We start from the raw sequence: 8,485 nt of genomic DNA, 5'->3' as shown, positions 1-8,485 counted from the left end.
GTATCTTAATAAACCCAAATAATGGTTGAGTCCACATATATCTTTTGAATGTGTTCAATGAAGAATGAGTGGCTCATTTGGAATTTTAAGGTGAGAGGGCCTTAAAAAATATTTCCCCTTTGGCGCATGCGGTGCATATAAAATCTGAGGATTTGAGGAATTTTATAACTTGGTAAATTATGACCAAAAGAATTGTCAATAATTTTCTAAACATCCCCAAACTAGGATGGATAGAGCTATCAAGCCAACTTAATGTATTAAAATTTAGAAAGTTATTGTGTATGCAACAATAGTTAGTATGAATTGATCATACATTCAAAATTTATCAAATATCATGTCCACAAAATAGGATATTGGAAATAGCACTACATGTAGTAGTACAAGTTTAGGCTAAAGATATTTTGGGAATGATTCGGAGATTACATGAGGTCTCCAATATTACTGAAAATTTTATTACGCAAACATATCATCTGTGCAAAGGAATTCACCATCATTTTATTGCACTAGATATTGGTTCTCCTTTTGATGAATATTTGAGAACAATCATTAACGAGAATAGTTTGTAGTTATAAGTTTGCTAATTTTCAAATTTATCCCAATGAACTTATTCGCCTTTTTAATAAATTTGTGGTGTGGTTTGACCATATGTTTATGGGTTTGGTAATCATAGGTACGATATTTGTATAACCACACATTTGAGAAACTTGAGAGTTGTCTTTGTGATCGTTTGAAAATGATCTATTCCCTATTGAGAGGTAATTCTGTATTTGGTTTCCTTTTAGCCCCCAAGTACTTTGAATTCCTCATGGTAACGTGAGAAGAAACAGAGATTGAGAAAAAGAATGGATGCTTGTATTGATAATTTGTTCAGACTTATATACTATCCAAACAGTCGTTTACAATGTCGGTTGTTACAATGTTTGCGTCCTTTGGAAGAGGCAAACTGCCTTTTTGGCATACATAGCGTTTGGGCAACACAGGTCTTCTAACTGCTAGTAGTTTAGCCTACAGATAAAGCTAAATGTCGGTTAGCATAATACTAACGCTAACTACTGCTAACAGATCAGAGGAAACCGAGCGGTGGCGATTTGACCATAGTGCAGGATTGCTTTGTGTCAGCCTCGGTGGATACGTCGCATAAATTTGAAAAGAAAAAACTGCAGAAGAAAGTTTGATCTCGGTCTCGACGCTTTTTTCGGACGGCAGCGGCGGATCGGACCGCAACCGTAGCTCTTTCTTGATCACAATCTTGTACCTGACGGCTCCAAACTTTAATCTTGATTCTGATTTTAACACGGCGAAATATTGCCGGCTCAGCCCAAGGTTGTCTGACCCTGAGTTACGCTACGTGATTGCTTCGCGCCGAATCTTCCTCGTCCATTCATTCGCGAGCTTCTCGATCCCTGAAGAAATCCCTCCTAGAACTCAACACCACCGTGCGCAGGCCTCACGGTGAGCGCCAACTGTCGTGAAATTTTCACGGCAGCTGTCGTAGTGTGAGGACTTAGTCGTGAGGCCAACGCATCTAAGCGGTAGCTTGAAGGGGTTGGCCGGAATCAAGAGACGCGAGGCGGATCAACACACAAGACAAGGATTTAGACAGCTTTGGGCCCCGGGAAACATCATCCGGTAATAGCCCTATATGTTGTTTGTGGCTAGGTCTCATTATGCTCATGAGAGAGTCGTCGCATAAGCCAATTCCCCTTTAGTTGTGTCTAGCCTTAGCGATTATTTTTTCTTCTCCCTCTTAGGGTGCCCTGCCCCTCCTTATATATGTTGAAGGGGCGGGTTACATGACTAGTCCTAGTAGGATTAGGATTGCTCTATTACAAGTGGAGTCCTAGTCTTGCTTCCTTTTGTAGGAGAATATTCCTTATGCTTTCCTCTTAAACCGGCCCACCATAACATGAGTCGGCCTTCTGGGCCTTGGGCCTTGTTATCCGTCTGACCCGCCCGCAGGGTTACTAATGAGTCGCCAAGATCGGGCGGGTTACCAGTGAGTCGCCAAGCTCCGGGCGGGTCACCAATGAGTCGCCAAGCTCCGGGCGGGTCACCAGTGAGTCGCCACGCCCTAACCGGGTCATACATCCAGCGGATTACACCGCGGGGTATATCCCCGACAATATAGTAGTCAACTACAAGATGTAATCATAGTCACCCACAAACACCAATCTAAGGTTCCGATGCAAAGATTAAACACAAGAGATGAACTAGGGTTTGAGAGGAGATGGTGTTGTTGAAGATGTTGATTACCCTCCCAAAGATGGAAGAGTTGTTGGTGGGTTGTGCCCTCCTCGGCCCACCTCCGGTGCCCCTCTTCTGGTATATAAGTCATTTTGACCTAGAAAAAAAATAAGAGGAGGACTTTCGGGACGAAGCGCCGCCGTCTCGAAGCAGAACTTGGGCAAGAGCATTTTTGCCCTCCGGCGAAGCGTTTCCGCCGGGGGAACTTCCCTCCCAGAGGGGGAAATCATAGTTTGGGGACAACTAGGAGACTAGAGAGTAAATCTTCTTAAATCATACACGGCATTGCTTTTGTGATCCCAGTATCAGTATCATCATCGATTCCTATATACAAAGTATAACTCTGCTCCTAGTTATGTACACCTTCCTTTCATTAATATACACGATCTCCTAGTGAATGATAACATGTACTCCCTCCGTCCGTAAATACTTGTCCAAGGAATGGATGTGTAGATGTATTTTAGTTCTAAATACATCCATTTGTATCCATTTTTCCGACAAGTATTTCCGAACGAAGGGAGTATATAGCAGCTAGAGAGTAAATGTTCTTCATAGCTGAACCATTTCTTTTGTGACAGTTTGTTTGGTCATCCTGGAATCAAATTCTGTTTCCTGTCTTGGTACTACTAATACTACTTACTAATCATTGATGTCCTTTTGATCTTGCTCAGGATGGCCCTGCATGATGGAGAGACTGCTGCTGATGAGTTGCCACCACCACCTCCTCTACCTCCCAACGTGGTGCCCATCATAGCAGAAGATGCTGCTGCCAGTGAGAGTGAACCGCCACCGCCACCTCCACCTCCAAGCAAGCCAGCAAAGCCTAGGAGGCACATAATGGCCAGGCCTCCCAATGGATTCGGAAAGAAGGGTCAGCCCATCCAGCTGCTTGCCAACCACTACAAAGTCTCTGTCAAGCCTTCAGAGGAGTTCTTCAACCACTACTATGTAAGAAGCATACTTGCTTTCTTTCCTAGCTAGTTTCACTACTGCCTAGTACTACTTCACAACTAGTACAAGATTATTTATATATCCCCATGCTGACTTGGTATCTGTGTTATCCTTTGATGATGCGTAGGTTAATCTCAAGTATGAGGATGATACACCAGTCGATAGCAAGGGCATCGGCAGAAAGGATAAGCTGCAGCACACCTACCATTCTGAGCTCGCCAACAAGGACTTTGCATACGATGGTGAAAAGAGCCTCTTTACTATCGAGGATCTTCCACAGATCGACAATGAGTTGATCATGGTATTGGAAGACATCGGTAGTGGCAAGTGAGTTCTGCTCCTTCTTGACCTGCCTGCATACTGTCTGTTCCTATGTTTCTCAGTGTTTGGTATATAAGGTATAGCTCTGTTTCGCTTGGTTGTAGGACTGCTGCCGGGAGTCCTGGAGGTAACAACGGTAGTCCTGGAGGTGGTGACCAGAAGAGTGTGAGGAGACCCTACCAGGCCAAGACCATCAAGGTGGAGCTCAAATTTGCGGCAACAATTCCAATGGCTGCAATTGGGCACGCCATCAGAGGCCAGGAATCAGAGCACTCCCTCGAGCCACTTCGAGTGCTTGACATCATACTCAGGCAGCACTCCGCAAAACAGTATGTATCTCATCTACTCCTATGCCTTCTCAAGCGTTTATGAGTGCTTAAGCTGCCTCATGACTGCGGTTTATGTTTTCTGATGATCCATAGGGGTTGCCTTCTAGTCTGTCTGTCGTTTTTCCACAACAACCCTAGCAATTTTGTTGACCTGGGCGGTGGTGTCATGGGGTGCCGGGGATTCCACTCAAGCTTCCGTGGTGCATAGAGTGGACTCTCCCTAAACATTGGTATGCATCTCACCAAAGTGTTCTTGTATAAACTCCACTGTTAATGCTGCGATGGCTACATCCGATCTAATATTTGCATGGCAAAATTCTTTTAACTTGCAGATGTTTCAACTACCATGATAGTTAAACCTGGTCATGTCATCTTCTTGCTTGAATCTGCTACAGGTCCTTGGAAGAAGAAGTGTCTTGCTGATTTTGGCATACTCACCGAGTGTCTAGCTCCGCAAAGAGTCAATGGCAAGTACTTGAGTAATCTGCTACCCAAGATAAATGCTAAGGTTTGTTGACGTGACCGACCCTGGTTTCTTTCTTATAATTGTATTTATTTTGACTACTGTCTGTATGCTAAGGCTTGTTGCCTTCGTCTTTCCACCCCAGCTCGGTGGACTCAACACACTGCTTCAAATTGAAGTAGCCCGTGCAATACCCATTGTGGGGAAGGTGCCCACTATCATCCTGGGCATGGATGTCTCGCATGGTAACCGGGCCAATCCGATAAGCCTTCCATTGTTGCGGTAAGCGGGATACATATTTTTTACTCTCTAATGAATAGTAGCTCAGGTTTCATCTGTAGATGATGATGTTTTAGCTCTTCAACATGAAGATAGGATCCCAAATTGTTGTTGCTATCTGCTCCTAATTCGCCACAGGTAGTTATTTGCTCCAATAATTCTTAAATATTCCATAAAAATTCTCCATAAAGTTTCAGCTCATTTGGAGTTGTGCAGAATAGGTGGCATGACGTAGCTTTTTCAGGTCCAGAATTCCAGTTGCCGATATTCTCCCTCTTTGTGTGAACCTTGCATATTATGAGAGAAAATGAATTAAAATTACTCCATAAAGCATTATTATGCATAAAAACATCATAAATAACAGTAGGAAAACATGATGCAAAATGGACATATCAACTCCCCCAAGCTTAGATCTCGCTTGTCCTCAAGCAAAAATCAAAATTGAAAAACATGTCCACATGCTTAGAGAGAGAGGTGTCGATAAAAACAAAATACGGACATAAAAGCATCATGTATATTATTGTAACAACAACAAACTTTATTATAGAACTTTTATCACATAACTTTTATCATAAACTTCTTATGAACAAGTAACAATTCATCACAACATCGAAGTATAAAGCATAAACTCTATTGAAAACTAACAAACTATATTCTCAGTCAAGTTTGCAATAACAATTCATCATTTTTCCAGGAAGAGTCATGTATCAGAGCCTTTTGGCAAGTCCACATACTCAACCATTATAGTCTTCTATGATTGCTAACACTCACCGCATACACATGAGCAAAAAAATTTGACCAGACACATAGATAGATAGGGGTTATAGTTTCGCCACCCAACGTATTCACCTCAAGGGTGATGTCAACAGTAATAACTCATGCCCACCCATATCTAACTGGATATATGTGCCTAGATCTTTCCTCACCACATGGTGCTTGTCAAAAGAGAAAAATAAAAAGGAGCACTAATCTTCTGCCAAAAGATATAAGTGCTCTTTGTTTTCTTTCTGCCTGCGGCACATACACCGGCGCTCGATGGGTTGGTGTTGTCGTGTTCATCATTGGGTTCCTCCTTCTAGACTGTGTTGTACACACCGCGCGACAAGGAGCACTAATCTTGAAGCAGAAATCAACGGACTAGAAAATCAACTAACCCAAATTAAATTTTGAGGCAACTTACATATAGCTAAATTGGACAAAGAAATGTGCTGGCTGGGGGAGGGGGGCATTGACCCCCTTCCCATCACGAACTATATTTCTTTAATACATTTTACGACATCCCAAAGTAGTGGAGCGCTACTTGAAAGATGTGGACGCATCTAGCGGGCGGCTAGGTGCCCGCTAGCGCTCCTGGGCGGCCTGCCTTTTTGTCAAATAGTGTGCGTAGCATGTTGTTATCTAATCATTCCTGTGGCTAAAAAGGAGACTGCTAATTAATCATTCCCTATGTGGTCTCTTCTCAAATGATAGATGTCTGCATGCTGCTGCATTAATGTTCCTCATGTTCGTCACTTGTACATTAATTTTTGGTTTTCAAAATTGTAAAAGACGTATCTTCTAAACCGCGTGTCAAAATTCAGATTTGTTTTCACCGTTGAAACCATCGCGACGTGCTCTTCAAAATTAGATCCTGCATGGACATGTTTCGACGAACTAGTCTTCCTGTCAACTAAATATCAATATATGTGCAACTAAACTACATTGTCACGCCAACTAAGTATATGTGTGTGCTAATAGTCTTGCCAACTAAACATTAATGTCTGTGCAACTAAGTCACATTGCCGCGCCAATTGAGCATATGTGTGTGCCAATAATCACGTCAACTAAACACCAATGTATGTGTAACTAGACTACATTGTCGCGCTAACTAAGCATATATGTGTGTAACTAGTCCTGCCAACTAAATATCAATGCATGTGTAATTATACTATATTGCCGCGTCAATTGCGTATATGTGTGTGCAATTAGTGTCCTGCCAACTAAATATCAATGTGTGTGCAACTAGATTACACTACAAGTCAACTGAGCATATGCGTGTGCAACTAGTCTTCCTGTCAACTAAATATTAATGTGTGCAACTAGACTACATTACAAGCCAACTAAACATCTGTGTGTGTGCAACTAGACTACATTACAAGCCAACTGAGCATATGTGTGTGCAACTAGTCTTTCTACCAACTAAATGTTAATATGTGTGCAACTAGACTACATTACAAGCCAACCGAGTATATGCATGTGCAACTAGTATATGCATGTGCAACTAGTCTTCCTGCCAACTAAACATCAATGTGTGTACAACTAGACTATATTACAAGCCAATTAAGCATGTGTGTGCAACTAGTCTTTCTACCAATTAAATATCAATGTGTGTGCAACTAGACTATATTATAAGTTAACTAAATATTAATGTGTGTGCAACTAGACTACTATCCTTGACGAACGGGGTCGTTCCAGCATCAGCTCCGAGAAAAGGAGGGAGGAGGCGGCGGCGGCGCTGCTCCTCTGGTTCCACGGCCAGCATCAGCTCCGAGATTTGCTCATCATGCGCGCACTAAGCAATCAGATCAAAAAAGGCTAGCACGTACCTCAGATCCATTAATTGGCTATACACATGAATCCAAAATTGTTCAACTAGCAAAATTAGAATCTCGCGCTGCCCCGCGGGAAATTTTTTCTAGCACATACAGAGAACAGTTGAGGAATTAGACTTTTCCCTAGGGTGATACATGGATGCATTGGGGAACGGCTTGACCGGCGGCGGTGCTGCCGCTGCGGACTCGTTATCGTTGACGCCATGCTAGATCTCCAACGTCCCGAGGCTCAACCCCTGCGACGCTGCACGGGAGATTCCTTAATCGGCTTCAGGATCTGGTGATGTATCTGGCGAGGGGAAGACGACAGCACCGCTGCCCAGGGTCCCAGTCGGCCTGCTCACATGGCTCCTCTGGTCCGCTGTCTCCCCTGGACCTTTCTAGATTAGACGCGGGCAGAGGAATGGCGGCGGCTCAATGCGGAGGAGAAGCCGACATGGGAAGGAAGGAAAGGCGAGGGGCGGCAGCGAAGAAGCAGGGCAGCGCCGCGGTGGAGAGCCGGTCCAAAGGACGGAGTCACGGAGAGGACAAGCGCGTGTCGCGCAGCAGTCTGGCCCTGACACAAGACGACAGGATCAAGATTGATCGTGCGGTCACGAGCCGGCCGCTCGTTCTCTCGAGAAGGTGCACGTGCACTTTTTAGATTTTAGGTAACATGAAATTAAATGGTCCGGCACGCCGCGACGCCCCGCGCCCGGTGTCGGAGGAGCTGGGCGGGAGACGACAGATCTACCGCAGGTACGTGAACAGGGTGGCCAGTTGACACGCCGGCCTCCTCCATCAGCCTCTGCTCGCCCCGCTCCAGCTCCGGCCCCTCGCTTGCCACCTCCTGCGACTCTGGTGTTCAGCTCGCCTGCGGAGTGTTCTATCAATTGACCAAACCGAGCCAAGTCTGAGCCTGGACGACCGTCACCTACTTTCCTTCCTCAACTAGTCCAGTACCACACCAGAAGCGACGTCGGCCCAACAGGCCAAGAGGACTAGGCCACACAAGGATTCGTGCGTGCCAAATGGTATGTTCATTTTTGCCAATTCATGATCCATCGTTACATGATCACTCACGGTGTCCAGTTGACTCAGCTGTCAGCTCATAGTGATTGATGATTGATCAATAGCAACAGGATTTGATTCTCAATTTACAAGTTGATTTCGCTGCTATGCATTGGATTAAATCTGATTTTTGATACTCCCTTCATTTTTGTATCCAAGGCCACAGTGACGGTGCCAGGATCAAAACGTTGTGATGTCAATCTTTTCTAATAAAATTTTCTCGTACCCGCAAAAAAAGGTTTTTTGTAGGTAAGTTT

The 8,485-nt window shown here is 44.3% G+C and overlaps 1 pseudogene; it reads left to right on the top strand.

The window, feature by feature from the left end:
* Positions 1-2,916: 2,916 nt before the first annotated feature.
* On the top strand, positions 2,917-7,165 carry LOC125533178 (annotated as a pseudogene).
* Positions 7,166-8,485: the final 1,320 nt, after the last annotated feature.

Source organism: Triticum urartu, chromosome 1 (assembly GCF_003073215.2).
Source record: "Triticum urartu cultivar G1812 chromosome 1, Tu2.1, whole genome shotgun sequence".
Lineage (NCBI taxonomy): Eukaryota > Viridiplantae > Streptophyta > Magnoliopsida > Poales > Poaceae > Triticum > Triticum urartu.
Note: the sequence above shows the minus strand (reverse complement) of the source record. Positions and strands in the feature narration are given on the sequence as shown.